The sequence below is a fragment of the Marmota flaviventris genome, unplaced genomic scaffold, assembly GCF_047511675.1.
Source record: "Marmota flaviventris isolate mMarFla1 unplaced genomic scaffold, mMarFla1.hap1 Scaffold_398, whole genome shotgun sequence".
Classification (NCBI taxonomy): domain Eukaryota; kingdom Metazoa; phylum Chordata; class Mammalia; order Rodentia; family Sciuridae; genus Marmota; species Marmota flaviventris.
Window position 1 is genome coordinate 43,778 of NW_027288238.1, and position 18,473 is coordinate 62,250.

Sequence of the window (18,473 nt, forward strand, 5' to 3'; positions counted from 1 at the left end):
AGAGAAATATAAATCCAAACAGAAAAAGTAACAATAGTAATGAACATGATAAATTAAAAATAAATGAACTTCTAAAAATTAAAAAAGGACAATTTTTAAAAATTAATGCACAAAGTTTTCACTATGGCATATTTGTACATACATGTAGATCAATTATACTTCCCCAATCCTATCTTCAACATTCCTTCCTCCGTACCTCCAATTTTATCTATGTTAATGGATAAAATTTATTATCCATCCATCTATTTTCATGTTGATTATTTCCACCTCTAGTTTTCTATATGAGAGAAATATATGATACTTTTTTTCTAAGTATGGCTTATATTGCTTAACATGATGCATTCCAGTTTCCTTTATTTTCTTAAAATTGATTTTTATTGTTCTCTATGCATATAAATCTTCCTTGTGTATATATGGCACATTTTCTTTATTCATTCTCCTGTTTACAAGCATCTAGCCTGATTCTATAACTTGATTCCTATGAATACGGTCATGATAAAGATGGGCATATGTGTATCTCTAAAGTTCGCTGACTTTAATATTTTCCAATAAATACTGAAGAGTAGTATAGTTGAATCATAAAGTAGTTCTATGTTCAGTTTCTTGAGTAGCCTTCATACTGATTTCCATAGGAGTATAGTAATTTGTGTTCCTACCAATAGCATATAAGAGTTTTTGTCTTCTCAATTCTTCCCAGTGTCATTTGCTTTCTTCAGGATTGCTTTTTCTGGATGGTGGAAAATGGGGGCTTGGTGTTGCTTTAATTTGCATTTCTCTGATTTCTGGAGATATTATGCATTTTTCCACCTAAGTGTTGGCCATTTGTACCTCTTATTTTGAGGACTAACTGTTCATTTGCTCATTTATTAAATAGGTTTTTGTGTTTCGGGTGTTAAGATGTTTGAGTTAATATTTTCAGGATGTTGACCTTCTGTCAGAAAAGTAGCTGGCACAGATTTTCTCCCATTCTGGAGGCTACCTCTTCTTACTGTTGCATGTTTCACTTACTATGCAGAAAGGTTTCAATTTGATGAACTCTCTGTTATCCATTGTTACTATTATTTCCTGAGCTGTAGAAAGCTCTATTCAGGAAGTAATTGCCTACATACTAAAGTGTTTTCCATATTTTTTTTCTAGCAGTATTAAAGCTTCTAGTCTGGTACATATGTCTTTAATCATTTTTGAATAAACTCTTGTACAGTGTTAAAAAATAGGCATCTAGTTTTCTTCGTCTACGTATGGATGTCTAATTTTTCCAACACTATTTCTAAGATATCTTTTGTCTTTTCTCCAACATATGTTTTTGGCATCTTTGCCTAGAATCACATGACTGTACCTGTGTGGGTTTGGCTCTCTGACTTCTCTTCTATCCATTGGTCTATGGGTCTTTCTTTACACTAGTACCATGTTTTTTATTACTATGGCTCTGTTTTATATTTTGAAATTGGGTATTGTGTTATATCTATTGTTGCTCTTATGATCAGCACCACTTTATCTAGGTTTTTTTCTTTCATACAAATTTAAAAGTAGTTTTTTTTCCCCATTTCTGTGAAGAATATCATTATAATTTGAATGGGAATACATGGTATCTATAATTCACTTATGGTACTAAAGCCATTTTCACAATATTAATTCTGCCTTTCCATGAACATAGGAGATCTTTCTACTTTCTATTGTCTTCTTTAACTTCCTTTTTTATCAATCTGTTATTTTCCTTGAAGATGTCATTCACTTAATTGGTTAAGCCTATTTTTAGCTATTTTAAAAGCTATTTGAATGAGTTATTACCCTTGCTTCTTTCTCACCAGATGTGCTATTCATATATAGACAATTTATTCTTATATGTTTATTTTGTATCCTGTTACTCTGATGAATTTATTCATCAGAAGTAGAAATCTCATGATGTAACATTTATGGTTTTCTAAGAATACGACTATAACATTTGCATATAGAAATAATTTAACATTGTTACTTTTCTATTTGAATCCATTTTATTTTTTTCTCATCTCTAAAATTTTAAGTACTGTGATTAGTGAGATTGGTGGCAATGAACATCATTGCCTTTTTCTGATTTTAGGGAAAAATTTCCAGTTCATTATACTATTGGCTTTGGGTTTGATATACTTGTTCTTTATTATCTTATTATAAGCTTCTCCTATTTCTAATTCCTCCTGGCTTTGTCATGAAGGGCCCTTAAATTTTCTCAAAGGCTTTTTTCTGTAGATGTTGAAATGATCATGTAGTTTTGCCCTTGATTCTGTATGTGGTGTATCAGTTTTATTGATTTGCATGTATTGAATTATGCTGGAGCAAAATCAGCTTGATCATCATATACGGTTTTTCTATGTGACACTAGAGACTCAAGCCAGGAGCACTATACCACTGATCCACATCCTCAGCCCCCTTTATTATTCACTTTGAAACATGTCTCACTAAATTGCCCAGGCTGGCATTGAAATTATAGTGTGCCTGAAACAACCTCCTTCATTTCTGAGAATATAGACATACCACAATGCCTGACACTGCATGTTCTTTTATAATGTGTGGTTAAATGTGGTTTGCAAAGATTTTATGAGAATTTTTATACTATATTCCTCAAGGATGTTTGTCTCTAGTTTTTTCCTTGTTGGGTCCATATTCACTTTTCCAATCAGGGAAATACTTTGCAGATTTGCTTAGGAAGTGTTATAAGACCATTTTCATATGAAGAGGTAAATCATTCACAATATTGGTTTTTGTGTTCCTGGGGATTGGATTCTGGCTATAGTAGGAGCTGTCAACCTAACTCTCACACATGGACCCTGTGGGTCAGTCTGTGCTTAAAACCCCAATTCCCAACTTTTTTCAGTGAGCTCAGGATCATGCAAGACTCCAAGTCTTCATGATGTTTAGTCCCACTTTCTCTAAGCATAATGGAGATGGACTGCATGCAGGATCTGTGCTTGGTTGGGGGAGATGCAGGAAACAACTTTTCACAAGACTTTCCCAAGCACTCCAAAAATGTTCTACCCCACAAAATTACACACAACTCATCTTCTTTCCTGTTACTAATATCAAAACACCAGTTTTAACAGGGTGATGTCCCCCACTGCCCTTCATTTTATAAGGTGGCCAACCAGCACACCATGATTTCTGCTAAGAATAGCTTTCAACACATCTCTGTTAATCTGGACCAAAAAGGTAAGTACCCACAATTCCAGTAAAGAGAGGCATCCCTTGTGTCTTGTAGATGTAAAACATGCAGGAGATTCTGATCTCTCAAAGACATAGTCCTAGCAGTGGGACCTTCTAAAGGGGGAACCCCCTCTGTTAATCACCAGGGAAGTGATTGTAATTGTTTCAGTTGAAGAAGTGAGGTTTCTTCCTTCACATGCCTCTGAGCATAGTGAGATGGCCAGACCCAGGAAATAAACTCTCCTCTCTGGAGATTGTAATAGCAAGTTTTCTACCAAAATCAATCCTGACACTCACTGTCACATAGTTCCTGCAGGCACATTTAATTTTGAAACTTACATCAGTTTCTATCCATTGGATAACCATGTAACCATGAGTACAGCTTTCCAGAGCTCCTTACAGGACTCCAAATGAAGAATTATTTTGGGAGTTGCTTATGATTCTACTTAGAAGAAGCTGCAATGCAACTGTCCTCCATTGACATCTCACAGAATCCAATTGGCTAAAACTCTTTACTGGAATTTAAAATATGATTTTCTTAAGATTATACAGGGTGTGAGCCTACCAGAGAAGAGCTTCCATGTAGCCAGAGTGGAAAACTGCTGCAGTTAAATTCTTTTATGAAACTTTTATTACTCTAAGAAAAACATATTCCTTGTTTTTATCTGTTCATTGGCTCTCTGTAATTGCATTCCACTGCTTGCCCCTTCCTAGTGTTTCTGCAGTCACACAACAATTGATTTAACTCAAATTCAAGGTGTAGTCAGTAACCACTGTATTCATCTACATGCATGTTTTTTACCATAGTATGATTTCTTATAATTTTTTCTTGAGTTGAAAAAAGAAAGAAACCTTCTTTAAAACAACTTTATCATTTTATTAAACTAGTTTTTCTATCAGTAAAAGTTTTACCAAAAGATATTTAGATTCCTCTTAGCCCTTGCTTACCTGAATGAAAGAGTGGGAACGTGGCTTCTTTTCTACTTGACGTGACATAATTCAAGATCTATAACAAAATATCTTAGTTAAACTCTAAAAGCTTATAATTAGAATGTTTTAAATGTTTAATGATGTGTAGCAAATATATATATGTATATGTGTGTGTGTGTATATATACACACACACAACTTATACAAGTTATACATATTATATATTATATGTGTTATACATGGTAGAAGGTCCTGTAATTTTTAGTGGTAAGTGATGAGTAGGGTTAGGTATAATGGAGTTACTTCCTTATGAAAATATGCACATCATTTAGTGTGCTACTGGTTGATTTCTCTCTCTCTCTCTCTCTCTCTCTCTCTCTCTCTCATTCTCTCTCTGTCTCTCTCTGTCTCTCTCTCTCTCTCTCTTCCTAATTCTTTTGATTGTTGATGGACCTTTGTTTTATTCATTTATATGCAGTGCTGATAATCAAACCCAGTGCCTTCACATGCAAGGCAGGCACTCTGCCACTGAGTCACAACTCTAGCCCCCATGTTGGTATTTCTCTATTGTCCTTCTTTCCTGGTTTTATAGATTTAGTAACCAAATGACTATAATATTTGGCTGATTTGCAGAGGATACATGACACTCTGATATAAAATGTTTCAATTTTTAATGTGTACTTCTCTAGTTTTTAAGTCTAATTTATTTCAAATCTAGAAAGCTATGTGTCTCCTTAGAATAGTGATTAGGAAATCTTCATGGAACTCATTAGTGATATTAATTTTACCAGAGTATCTCTCAGATTCTTTCTCAGAATGGTTTTGGTCATTTATCTGGTGATGCATATCAAAGGGCAATAAATGGTGTAAATGGACATATAGAAGGTAAGAACCATGCATTATATAATCATTGGATATAATGCATGTTTAAAACATGAGCACTAGTATGATTTAATAGTGGAAGAAGTGAAAATAATAAATAGTAAAGAGATTGAAATAATGCAGCTTATCAATGGTAAGTTTGGAGTTGAATTTTTATTAGGTTCATTTCCAGATCTGCTTAGATTAGAAGAAAAGATGGGAAATAAGGAAGGGGAGGGGAGAAGTGGGAATGAAGAATGAGAAAAAAAAAAAAAAAAAAAAACTGTAGACAACAACAACAACAACAAAAAGAAGCAGGTGCACATTGATCATGGCCTGATAAAATGTTCCCTGGAAACATTATGACTTCTAATACACCTACAAATTGGGGGACAAGATAGGGAGAATTTCAAATAGGTAAAATTAAATGGCCAGGCACAGGGTGCATGCCTATATTCCCAGCAGCTCTGGAGGCTGAGGCCAGAGAATTTTGAGTTCAAATCCAGCTCAGTAACTTAATGAGGCCCTCAGAAATTTAGCAAGACACTGTCTCTAAATAAAATATAAAAAGGGCTGAGAATGTGGCTCAGGAGTTAGGCAACCTTGGGTTCAATCGCCAGTACTAATAACACAACAACAAAGCAAAATAAAACATCAAATAGGCAAGTTAAGTTAGTGGAATTGGTAGAAGATTAAGCATGCATAAAAACTCTCCAACTTTAGTGAATCAAATGTTGGGTAACGTGCACAAAAAAGAGCTGTTATTCTTTGTATACATGCCAATTAATTTGATATTTAATAGGTTATTCATATCTTATAATTCTTTGGCATTTCAGTTCACTTTTCCCCTTTTGATTACCATATTTTCATAGTTTATGTTTATTGAACATTATTTATTATATACAGTTCCTATGTCTTCTCAAATAAGTGGATCAAGAAACTTTCAGTGGGTTAGACCAGAGGTTACAGTAAAAGAAGATACACCCCTGTCCTGCCTGAATATGGAAAAATAGATGATTTTAAAAAGTATATATGTAAGCAGATCAGTTCAGAGAACTTTCCTCAATGGAAATGAATTGTACTTTCCACTGGACTGTTATCACACCTTTGGATTTACTATATTATAGGACAAATGGAGGAACAAGATATATACCTGTAATAAAGTTGATTAAATGATTGTGATAGGCTACATTAAACACACATGCTGTTAATTTTTTTCTTCATTTTATATATTTATGCCCTGAAATTCCTGCTTTGCTCCTCTGATTAGATATTATTCCCTTTCCTTCAATCACTCCACACCTTTACTTGGTATGTGTACATTACCTATTATATTTATGGTAATTAGAAATGTAATCTCACTTTTGAAAACTTAACTCCATGTTTAATTAAACCAATATTGGATTTTTTTCAGTATTTGATTCATTTTACTACTCAACAAAAACCAGCAAACACAGAAACCCAAAAGCTAAAATATTCTTTATCAAAGCTAACACATGAAACACGGCTCCACATTGATTCAGCAGCAATGTGTGCTTGGTTTTATTATATTCATGTTTTGTGGATTATATATTTCTTTTGCTTTTCAGTATTTCAGGATTTCACACATTCTTTTGTAAAGGTAATTATAAACTTCTATGTTTATCTTAAATTATTAACTGTGTATTGTATAAAATGTACAAAATGTATTTATTATCTGTTTTCCAAACCCCTACAGCCTATCCTAGACAGAAGGTATTTTCTTCAAAAGACTACAGTAGGGAAAATTTAAGAAAGGATATACAAATCAGGTAAATTTTGCAATGCAAGTTCTGTAGAAAGAACTATATTAAAATATTTGAAATGCTAGGAGATTTTCTCCTAAGTAGTAAGAGGATTTGACAAAAAAAATGCCAGTGTCTATATTGGCATACAAGTTTAAAAATATATCTTTAAAGACACAACAAAATGATTTCTAAAAAATCTTTATCTCGGACATTTCTAAAATTAAAGTTCTCCAACTGGAATCTTTATACCTTGTAGGTTAGTTATGAGGCTCTATTTTCCCCTCATACTTTGTAAAAGTTTATTGCATAGCTGCCAATAAATTCCAGATCTTGGGAGATAGACATAAAAATATTTGTTTAAACCCAGGGATTAGGGGTAGTGTGTGAAACAGAACCCACTTAAGATTTAATTTTCATTCTAGTATAATACCCACTTTATTGAACCCATGTTGTACTTGATGCAACTGTTTATTCTGTGTCCATTGTCACTTATGTGATTATATCTGTAATAATTAATATGAAGTATTATTTTGTATTAATTTTGTTATTTCATATAATACTAATAGAGTATTTATAGGAAATTAGTATTTTCTGATTTTTTTAACCCAGAGTTGTAAATTCAAAATTATTTACACAAACCATTATGCATATTCCCTTTTCATACATTCTTTGCTTGTGTTTTTTTTGTTGTTGTTTGTTTGTTTTGTTTGTTTGTTTGTTTACTTTTTAATTGTGGGGACTGAACACAGATTCTTTTCCATGCTAAGCAGTGGCTCTACCACAAAGCTTTACCTCAGTTTCATTAGAGGTTTGGGTAATTCCAAGATTCAGGAAATTGCCCCCAGAGCACTGAAATGAGTCCCTTCATCATAGGAAAATGTGAAATTGAAATAGTACATGGTAAATCCAAAGAACTCAATCAGTTGCTATGTTTTATTTCACTTGTCTTTTGAAACCTTGTTTAACAGTCTAGAGTTTATTATTCCAGAGACTCAGCTTTGTCCTTTATTTACTTAATGAAACTTCATTTTATACTGGTCCCACAAAATGAAATATCCTCTGCGTTTATTGGATCATTCCCTCCATTCTGGCCTGGTTCCCTCTTTTTGGCACTTCTGCCACCTGCTTATTTATCTCGGCTCATGCATATGCTCTCCACACTCACCCTGTCCCCAGCATTTGGAACCATGTAGCTACAATGCAAATGTGACTATGAACCTCTCTCTAGAGCATGAAAGGCCAGCTTTTAAAATTACCCAGAAATCTTTCATGAGTTCAGCCTAACTCTATTTCTTCTCTTGCCTTCACTGTCCTCTGGCATTGCTCCTGAGCAGCCCTATATTTTCAGGCACATACTGACCCACTTAATGCTTAACTCTGTGTCCAGCTACAGCCTTTCAAGCTCTTTCCACTTTCTGCCTCTGACTGGTAATCTCACTTCATTTAGTCTCTGCTGAATCCTAGCTTCAGGAAGCCATGATCCCTAGCATCTTTTTACTCTCTTCTCACTTACAAAAGGAGCATAATCAATTTTGGGTTCAAATAAACTGTTGATGCCAAATGATGTAAAAGAAGTCCCCTCGAGTCTAGGAGCCAAAGGGCTAGACAAGGGAAGGAGTAATTTACACAACAGCTGGTAGATATCCAATTGAACTGTGGCTGAAATACTAAGGTACTCCAAGGAAAGAAAAACCACTTTATGACAAGCAGATTCATAATTATGCAGAACTGAACAATCTGAGTCTTACAGAAGAACACAGTTTTCAGAATAATGAAGAAAAACATTTTAAATGCAAGATATTCATTGATAACAGTATAGAAAATATCAGCCATTGTGGAAATGACTACTGAATACTAGTTGTTTTTAGAAGTTACTGTTTTGAGGAAGAGAATAGCAAATTTTGTGAATCCCCACATTTCTATAGTGTTTTTTAAAATTTGCTTCTGGCAACTTTTCATTCATCTTGAGTGGATATACCTTTGAGATATTTTTGTGTCATGAACCTGGTGATATGTAGTGTCTCCCCAGGTCAGGAACACTGTTGAAGTCTTACATCACTAAATACATTACCTTAAATAATCAGTATTTGCTGGGTCTAGCAGGTCACTTCTAAACACACGTACTTGGGAGACTGAGACAGGAGCATGGCAAGCCTCAGGCCAGAACAAACACTTTAGGACCTAGCCTCCAAAATATATATAGGTTTTTGGATACAACTCTGGCAGAGCGCTTGTCAATGTTGTAATTTAACCCAGAGGGTTAAATCACCAAATACACACAAGTATACCACAGCAATAAACAATTAAAAAGGTAAATAATCACCTAAAATTCAAGCTTATTATTACTTTTTATTTTTGACAGACTTCATTCTCTCTAAATGTTCTAAGTATTTTAAGAATATCTACATAATTTTTAGCTGATCTACTTTGGTTCTCATCATCTGAAGAAGAGGAGAAAGGTCTTCATGGCACCAAAAAATAAGCAGCCACAGGTATGTACACGCATCCTTTTAAATTTCTGGTTTCTTCCTGTTTTGCTTGTTTTAAGAAAATCAATAAGGCCAAATTGAATTATCTTTCATAACAGTGCTTTGAAATCCAAAGATGGTAATTTAATATTTGAGTCTAAAAGAATTGAACTGGTTATGAATCTGAAAATAACATTAGAATTCATGATAACATATAGGTAAATATTATCCTTGTGATTGAGGCAGAAATTTTCCAAATATTGTTTGTGCTTCCATTTTTATAACCATCTTAAATGATGAAGGAGTTATAATTAAGTGGTTTTGTGAATACTCATTTGAATTAATGAACATATATAGTGGCAATGGTCATTGAATGGATTTATGGTAAAGGATGGTCCTTTCCAGTGGCTCAGTTTTTGTTACATATGAGCATGCTTTCATGCCAAGGTGAAGATTTTCATACAGCCTAGCCATCAGTGTCTCTGTCAATGCAAATAGTATAACCTCAAAAAAGATACCCAATGACCTATTAAGGAAATTGAAACCTCCCAGAATGGAACCATTGCTTTTGGGTAAAAGCAGGAACTTTCTAGGTTTTTTTTTTTTTTTTCTTTCCATACCATAAAGTAGTCAATATTATTAACATCTTTATCCAAACTCTTTAGTGAATGATAGAAAAAAAAAAAGGCTTTGAATGCTGTTTTTTGAGAATTTAGGAATTTGAGATGTTTCTTGCCTTTTTTTTTCTCATTGTCTATGTTAGTAAGGCCAAGGTTTTGCATGCATTGGGATGGTTTTCTCTTCCAAGTATATGTCTGTGTCCTTTAGTGCAAAGCTTTCTCTTTGAAATACATCCTGGGCAGGGGTGATATTTCAGTGTCAAGTACCCATCTTGATATGACCAAGGTGCAAGGTTCACCCACCAGGACCTTTTGAAGAGTAGAGAATAACCTCCAGTAAGAATGACAGTTTAAAACATGTATCACCTATAAAGAAAATGCTTGTTTAAAGTGATCTCTCTAAGTCCACAAACTAGAGAGGAAAACAGTGTACACCTAGTTGAAAAAATAGGCAGTACTGGTCATAAAATTATTAAGGTGCAATTCAGTAAGGAAGGACATTGAAACTGATGTGATTAAACATAGCTGCAGGAGGAAATAAGGAGAAAATATAACAAAACTGAGAAAGTATTGAGTTTGAAGTGGCAAGAAGAGGTGATACAGGGGAAACATACAAGAAAGGAACCAAAATGTTAGAAAATGAGATGGAACAGGAAGAAATAATGAGGAAACTCCCTACACAACAACTTACACAAAAGCCAAGAGCAGCAAGAAAAGCATAAAATTTCTCATTATTAATGAAATTGAAATGGGGAATTTTTGTTCAGGATTTTCAATTATAGAAACCAAAACCATGGTGGGATTTCTTGGAGGCAAATGTAATCCAACTCTTTTCTGGTCTCTCCATCCCAAACATAGCTTATCTGATAGTGATTTGGTAATGGAGTACACAAGCTGAGTTTCTCTCAGTTTGGGGTGTCCCTCCAGAGCCACTGAATTCAGTGGTAGTGGAGTACACAAGCTGAGATTCTCTCAGTTATGCCCAGCTCCTTCCATGGGGGTGCTTAGGGAAGGTTTTCACTGCAAATGAAAACTCATCTTCAGTATTTTTATTTTTCCTCTCAGGGATGTGGTATGTTTGTCTGATAAAACCTCTCACCATGGAGTCTGGAGACTATTTTGTGATGCAGACCCCAATTGGGGACTTCTGCAGTCAGTGATCTCAGGGGTGTGCAAGATTCCAAGTGTCTTAGGGATTTATTGGCACTCTGTTTCAGCATGGTAGATGAGGTCTGTTGGCAGAATCTGTGCTTTGTTCTGGAAAATATAGGAACATATCTTCTTATGATACCTTGCCCCCCTCTCCTGGATCTTTCTGTCTCTCAAATTACTTACTGCATAGTTTATCTTCCTCACAACCACTGTTCTTAAAGCACCTATTTGAAATGTGCAGTGCCCCTGTTGGCCTCTACATTATAGATTGTCAGGTGGCACAACACACCTCTTGCAGATAAGAGTTTTCAGCATATTCCCTTCAGTCTCTCTCATAAACCCATAGTATCATGTCTAACAACCACCGTCCTGTGAGGAGAGCTTGCACCTGCAGCTTGGAAATACAAAACTGGCAGTTCCTTCTGACCTGTCACACAGACAGACACTTGCAAAAGGGGCTGGACCACATGGGTCCATTACACTCACCCTTCTATTTTAAGGGAATAGTTTAGAACCACCTATGGGGCAGAAATTGGAACAAATATTTCAAAATCCAGTAATCATGGTAGGTTGACATACATGTATATCTGCTCATATGTATGGTGCTGCATGATACGAGTTTTCTACCAGATACATCCCTGGCATGACATCACAGAACTGCAAACATGACATCAGAATAAAAGTGTCCTGGGTTTTTCTAGTCCTCCATAGACCACAAGACCTACTGTAGCTGCCCAGAGCTCTTGTGTCTCTGTTTCTCATTTTCTCCCCCAGACCCAACCAGAATAGTGTTGGTGTGTGCCTCCAGAGTCACTGAATTCATGACACAGTAAAATATTGGAAATATATTTTATTTTAATTCGGAGGTTTCTGATCTCTTATGAGAAATGACTAGAAAAAGGACTCTGAGTAAAGGTGGCTTCTGTCCAGCACCCTGATACTGCTAGCAGGAATTTGCAGTCCATTCATTTCTCTGGTTGTGCATTGTAAATTGCACTGCTACAAAACAGTGATGTTGACATATCTCACAAACTGACTTTTACTTCCTCGTGATAAATACCAAGGTGTACTATGGCTTGGTGTTGAGGTAGTTATATTCCTAGTTTTCATGAGGAACCTCCACACTGCTGTCCAGAGTAGAAGTTTTTATTTTCAGGCTCACAAGCAATGTATGAGAGTGTCTACTTCTTTCTCCATCAACTAATGGGATTGGTAGAATTCTCCTTCTCAGCTCACTAGAGGGGAGCTTTCCTTTTTCCACCCTGTGCAATTTTAACCTAAAACTACACCAGGGTATTTCTCCTATTGTCATGACACCTGATGGAATCAGGGTCACTCCAGGTGAATTGGACTGGCACTAAATAACTGCACAGACACAGAAAATAATTTTGGGGGGAGATCAGGATTACTCCTCAGCCTCTGCTCCCACAAGGGAGCCAGAGAAAGGCACAAGAGGCAGGCAAAAGAGAGAAAGCATGCCTGAAACCCACCTATTTATTGGGGAGAAGCCATTCAAAGAATATTCCATCCAAATAAGGCGAGGGGTTAAGTTTAAGAGGGGGGAGTTTTGCATTGTCATGTCTTGGTTAGCAGTTTGGCTGACATTTTGGAAATTCACACTCATCTCAAGTGCTGTGTGGGGATCACAGGCAGAGTGAACGAAAAGGCACACAATATATCATAGAGCCCAATCAGGCAGCTATTTCAGACTAGTTTTCCTCATATACTCAGATGTGCATAGCTCACACACATAGCCCATGAATAATTCACAACATCCCATGAGTTTATTTACTATTCTAAAAGCCAAAATTTTGGGTTTCATTTCATCTGAGGCTCCCTAGAGTACCTCTCCAGTGTTTTCCCACAGCTGCTCTTTTTCAGAAAGCACACACCAGTCAATATGACTCAAGCTCTGAAAATTGAGAAGTGCTGTATATATTTGAGCTACCATCTTTCTTCATTGGTGTACTTTTTAGTTCTCTCTCAGAGGAACATGTTGTTTGCTCTACCCAGATTGTGTGTGCTGCTTTGTAACAGTAAGATAGAAACATTTCTTCATCCTACTTTGTCATTTTATTAAACTGGATTTTTTTCTCAGTGAAACATTTACATTTTTAGATCCTGTGAGACTGTAATGACCAAAATGAGGCAAGTCCAACAGTGTCTCATTTCTTCTCAATATCATATGATTCCAACTCTCTCATCACACCAAGTCACATATTTTAACAATAAAAAATTCCATAAGTCCATTTTTTAAATTGTGTAATGCAACATAATATTACGTATGTTTCTCAAGACTGTTCTAATTAAGTATTTAATGCATTGTTTGTGGTGGGGGTGTGATATATGGTTGGTTACACAATTAGAGTACATACATTTCTGTTATTGTATTGTCAGGGAATGCCATCTCTATGACATCCATCCTGCTTTTACCAAATCATGAGCCATAGGAAGATACAGAGTTCAGTTTCATCTGGAGCACAAATGCTAGGTTCTCCTGTGGAAAGTGTGACTGTTCAAATCTGTATTTGTCTATGTTTTAATTAGCTGCTTTCAAGATCAGAATTTGGGTGATGCTTGAAAGAGTGATGATGAAGTCTTCATGCAGCACATTGGATGATTCATTTTGCAGATACTCTCTGAGGATGGTCTATACATGTGCATTTCTCACTCATACAGAGAGAAACATCATATAGCAAAAGCAGACGGACATGCCCATGGTAAGAACTACATACTCTATTCAGTTCTTTGAACAGAATATTGATTTCTAACATGAGCACTGGTATATTCTAATACTTGGGAAAATGAACCTAGTAAACATGTAGTAATAAAAAAGCAAGAAAGATAATGAGTTGTCTTCTTTTAGACCAAAAGTCCAGACGCAGGTTATAGTAGGAGTGTCCCTATTAGTTTCTTTACAAGACATGCATACATGACAGGAGACTTGGAAATTGTGAAGTGGAGAGGAGAAGGGAGAAAATAAGCATTATGAAAGGAAGAGAGAGTGAGTACAGTAAGTAAATGAAGAAAAAAGAAGACGTGGAGGCAGAAAAATTTCATTTATGTATCAAGAAAAAGAGCAGCCTATTCAAAATGTGGAAAGAAATGGGAGTTTCCAGTTGTGCACATGACTCAAGGTGTGAATATATTTTCTCACCACTCATTCCTGTCTTAGTTGTCATTAGAAAGGAATTGACAAGTGAAGAATTAAGCATGCAGAAAGAAAGTGTTTTTTTTAACTGAAATGTTCATGAATCCATGTGTCCAGTCATATGTTTATATAAAAAATCATAATTAAAACAAATTTAGAAAGTTTAAAAATAAGTAATATTGTAGACGCTCTTGTTGCTACCTGGGATGATGCACAGAGGGCAGACACAGCAGGATGGAAAGTAGAAAAGTGTGCAAATGATTATCGACTGATACCTAAATCCATAGGTTTCTAAAATGTACTTTGGACAATTTGGAGAGGAGAAGGGGAATAAACTTTGAGAAAATGCATACATGACAGGAGAGTTGGAAATTGTGAAGTGGAGAAGAGAAGGGAGAAAATAAGCATTATGAAAGGCAGAGAGAGTAAGTACAGTAAGTAAATGAATACAGCAAGTATATGAATAAGAAAGAACTTCTCATCCTCCAGGTTTGGGAACATCATCGGGTAGAAATCTATCTCTATTATTGGAAGGCACTTGAAGGCAGGGAAATGAGAAGCAGACCAAGTTCAGACCCAAACTATCAAACTCCAATAGATTGTCTGTTGGGAACCCTATTGAAAATGCACATTCTGACCTCGCTGGTCTGTGCATCCATGTTTCCTTATGGCCGAAGGTGATTCCAATCATCACTATCTGCAGGCCACCATGTAAAGAGGTCAGGAAAGGATTTTCCTGTAGGAAAATTAAGTGCAGAGCCACTGGAACATAAAGTATGATCAAGTGATTGCATACAATTTGTTTTTATTCTGATCTTGTGTCTTGAAGAATGAGAAGGACTCAAAGTACAGAATTTATTTTTCTTAGGTCTAGTCCCTAAATAGGGAATTAAGAAGGAGTGGGGATAATCTATAGGCAGAATGTCAAATGGAAAGAATCAAGACCAGAGATCAAGATGTTGCTTTTGAAAAGTCCCAGGGAAGGAGAAATGTGGAAGGAACAAAAGAAGCTAGCAGGGTGATTAATCTTGGAGGAAAGAATGGGGAAACTAAGAGCATGCAATTTAGTGGCTATCAGTATATCTAGCTTCCCAAAATATGTGAGAGACTGTAACTCATCCATCATTTGAATCATGAGGAGCTGGTAGGTTGGGGACAAATTGCAGTCATGACCATCTCCTCTATACCTACCAGACATACTGCTTGCTGTGGCTTCAACTTGAGTCATTCTGAGGAGAAAAAATTATATTTCAGAATCATTGGTTGTTTTTAAAGACAGCTACTTCTTTATCTTTCTCTCTGTTCTCTCTCCTTCCTCCTGTTCTTTCTTTCTTTTGCTTTTTTCTTTCTTCCTTCCTTTCTTTTGTATTTGCTTGAAAATAAAGTCATGGCCCTGAGCATTCTGGAAATTTACTTCATTAATAAGCTACATCCTCTTCCTTCAAAAGCTAATTATAATTTTGTGATAGTTCAGGCCTCTCATGAATACACGTAAAACACTGTCAAGTTACACTGAACCAAACTCATTTGTAAACAGAAAACTTCATACAGTTTATTCTTTGAACACCAAAACTCTTGGTCATATCTGTGTGTGTGTGTGTGTGTGTGTATGTATGTGTGTAATAAATTATTATTGATATCTGATAAAGCTATGCCCTTCCATTTCACCTTTTCCTTTTGGATTGCCATGTCTCAAAAGTTTACACCAATCAAACCTTATTTCTTAGATGTAAGACCTATCTGTTCTCATTTGAGGGGATCACGAAACTCTAATCCAGTTATACCAGAGAATACAGGAAAAGAGGATGCATAAGAGGAACCAGCATCTCATCTGTGAAAACAATAGGTGGTGTAGCTGTCAGTGTCAAAGTATGTATTTCAGCTGACTGATTTAAATATTTCTCTTTGTTGAGAAATGAACCTGACCTTCCCCTGGAATATGAACACAGATTTAGCCTTACTAAACAAAAATGGAAGGACAAATGGAATAAATGTATACAAACTTAAAATTATAGGGATTAAATCCTTCCAATTGTTTTCTACTAAGATATGTACTATGGCTTGTATTTGTTTTTACTTTGCCTTTGCCACTGAATCTCTCAGGGCCTTTCTTTGCTTCTCTGATGGAATATTGCTGAGCTTTCCATCAGTCTGCATCTTTACATTGGTATATGTACCCTTGTCTGTTTTATTTATGGTCATTGGACACATAGTCTCAGATTTGTAAAATGAACAGCATGTTTCACAAAACCTATTCACTAAGTTCCTTTATTTACTTTCAGTCACATGATTGTTGTCAGCCAAAAGCAGCCAGCACAGAAACCCGGGAAATAGAGTAGTTTTGTGCACAGCTAACCATGGACCTCAGCTCTATGTTGAGACATCAGTAATATAGGAGTTGTTTTGTCCTCTTCACCTTTGAGAATGTATCCTCTTTGTCTTTCAGCCTCACGGGACTCATCTGCTAGCACAAAGGTAATTAAAGTTCTATATTTATAGTGAATTATAAATTTTGTAGTGAATGAAGTATACATTCTTATGTACTATATTCTTTCCAAGCATACTGAGCCCACTATCACAGTGCCCCTTCCATGGAAAGGACTAGGCAAGGTGAAAGAAAAGATAGTCAAATCAGGTAAGTTTTGCATTACAACATTCTGGAGAAATACTATGTTAAAACAATTGAAATGCTAGCAGCCTTCCCACACGTAAGGTTGTTTTCCCAATGAGGTAGGAGGATTTGCCCCACAATGTCAGTCATTAGTCACAGCAAATTATCTCTTTTCTGTGTTTCTGGGAACATCCCCTCCATTCTGAACTGCTTCTCCTCCATTTTATACTGTTACATTCTCCCTGTTTCCAGCATTTGGAGTGATCTAGCTACCATGAAAATGTTACCGTAAGCCTCTCTTTAGAGTGTGAAAGACCAACCTTTTTAAATTTTTTAGAAATTTTTCCTAATAAGATCTGTGCCTCATTCTGTATCTTTATGCCTTTCCCCTACGTCCACTGTCCTCTGGCATTAGTCCTCACCAATTCTTCATTAAGACAAATACTGACCTACAGCATTTCATGTTCTTACTGTCTCCTGCTCTCTGGATAGTAACCTCTCACCTGTCTCTGCGAGAGGTGAGTAGCCAGAAAAACCACCATTCCTGGCACCTTTTCCCTGCCTTCTTAGGTCCCAGTGCACTTCAGCTTGTTACATTGGCTGTCAGACACATAGGTTCTCCTTTGCCCTTCCCCCAGAAGTCCCGTGGATATAGTCTAATCTGTATCAGTTTCTACCACATTTCATCAGGCACAACTTAGGTCCCTTGAAAGGCACTGTCATGATCCGTGTGTGTGTGTGTGTGTGTGTGTGTGTGTGTGTGTGTGTGTGTGTGTATTGTTTAGAGAAACTGAACCAAAGAAACTACTGTGGCACTCTTGCCCAAGAATGGCTACAGCCTCAGCACTTCCATCACCCACTGAGAGAACAGCATGCTTTTTAAGCACCAGTGCATAGTGCACTCTTTTTGACAGATCAGTTTTGGCAGCATTTTTGATCTCAGGTTTCTCCTTAACAGGACACACCATGGCACAACTTAGAATGCAACTTCTTCTCCTCTCCCTCCCTTGGTCAGAGGCAGACCTGCTTTGGTGTTTAAATGCAGATTGTGGGCTTTCTTTGTTCATGGTACAGATTTCTGGATCCCTAAGACCTTCTGAGTGTCCAGAATTTCTAGGGATTTGAATAAATTCCCTCTTTCACTCACCTTTCTAAGAAGCTTTTCACCCACTTTTTTTCATCTCTATGTGACGGTGCAGCTTAGAATGCAGCTTACTCTATGCCAACATTTTCCCAGAATCAGCCCTTCTTTCCATGTAGATTTTGAAGTTTGTTTCTGAGCAAATTTCATTGATCATGAGTAGATGAATATTGGCAATATCGTGTGCATTGAACCCAGTATCCTGTCATGCCTCTACAAGGAGTGGGTTGATGATTTGAATAAGAAAAATACTCCCTGAAGAACTCGGTGTTTGTTGGGTGCAAATGGGTACATCTTTATTCACAGCTTCTTAGAAGTCCAAGGCTGAAGAATGGCTGTGTTCATTCCAGTCAGAGGACTCCAAATGCCAATTAAAACAGCCATGGGATAGAAATAAGGGGTAGAGAATTTGACAAGAATGCATAAGTCCCTGGGTCCACTCCCAAGGTGCATACACAAAGAAAGAAAAAGAAAAAAGAAAAACTGTGGAAAGATGAAACCAGTAATTATTCACCTAACATTAAACTTAATTGGAAAGCATATTTGGGAATATTAAGTTGTATTGGTGTTACAATTACTTCTTTGTATTTGGATTGACAT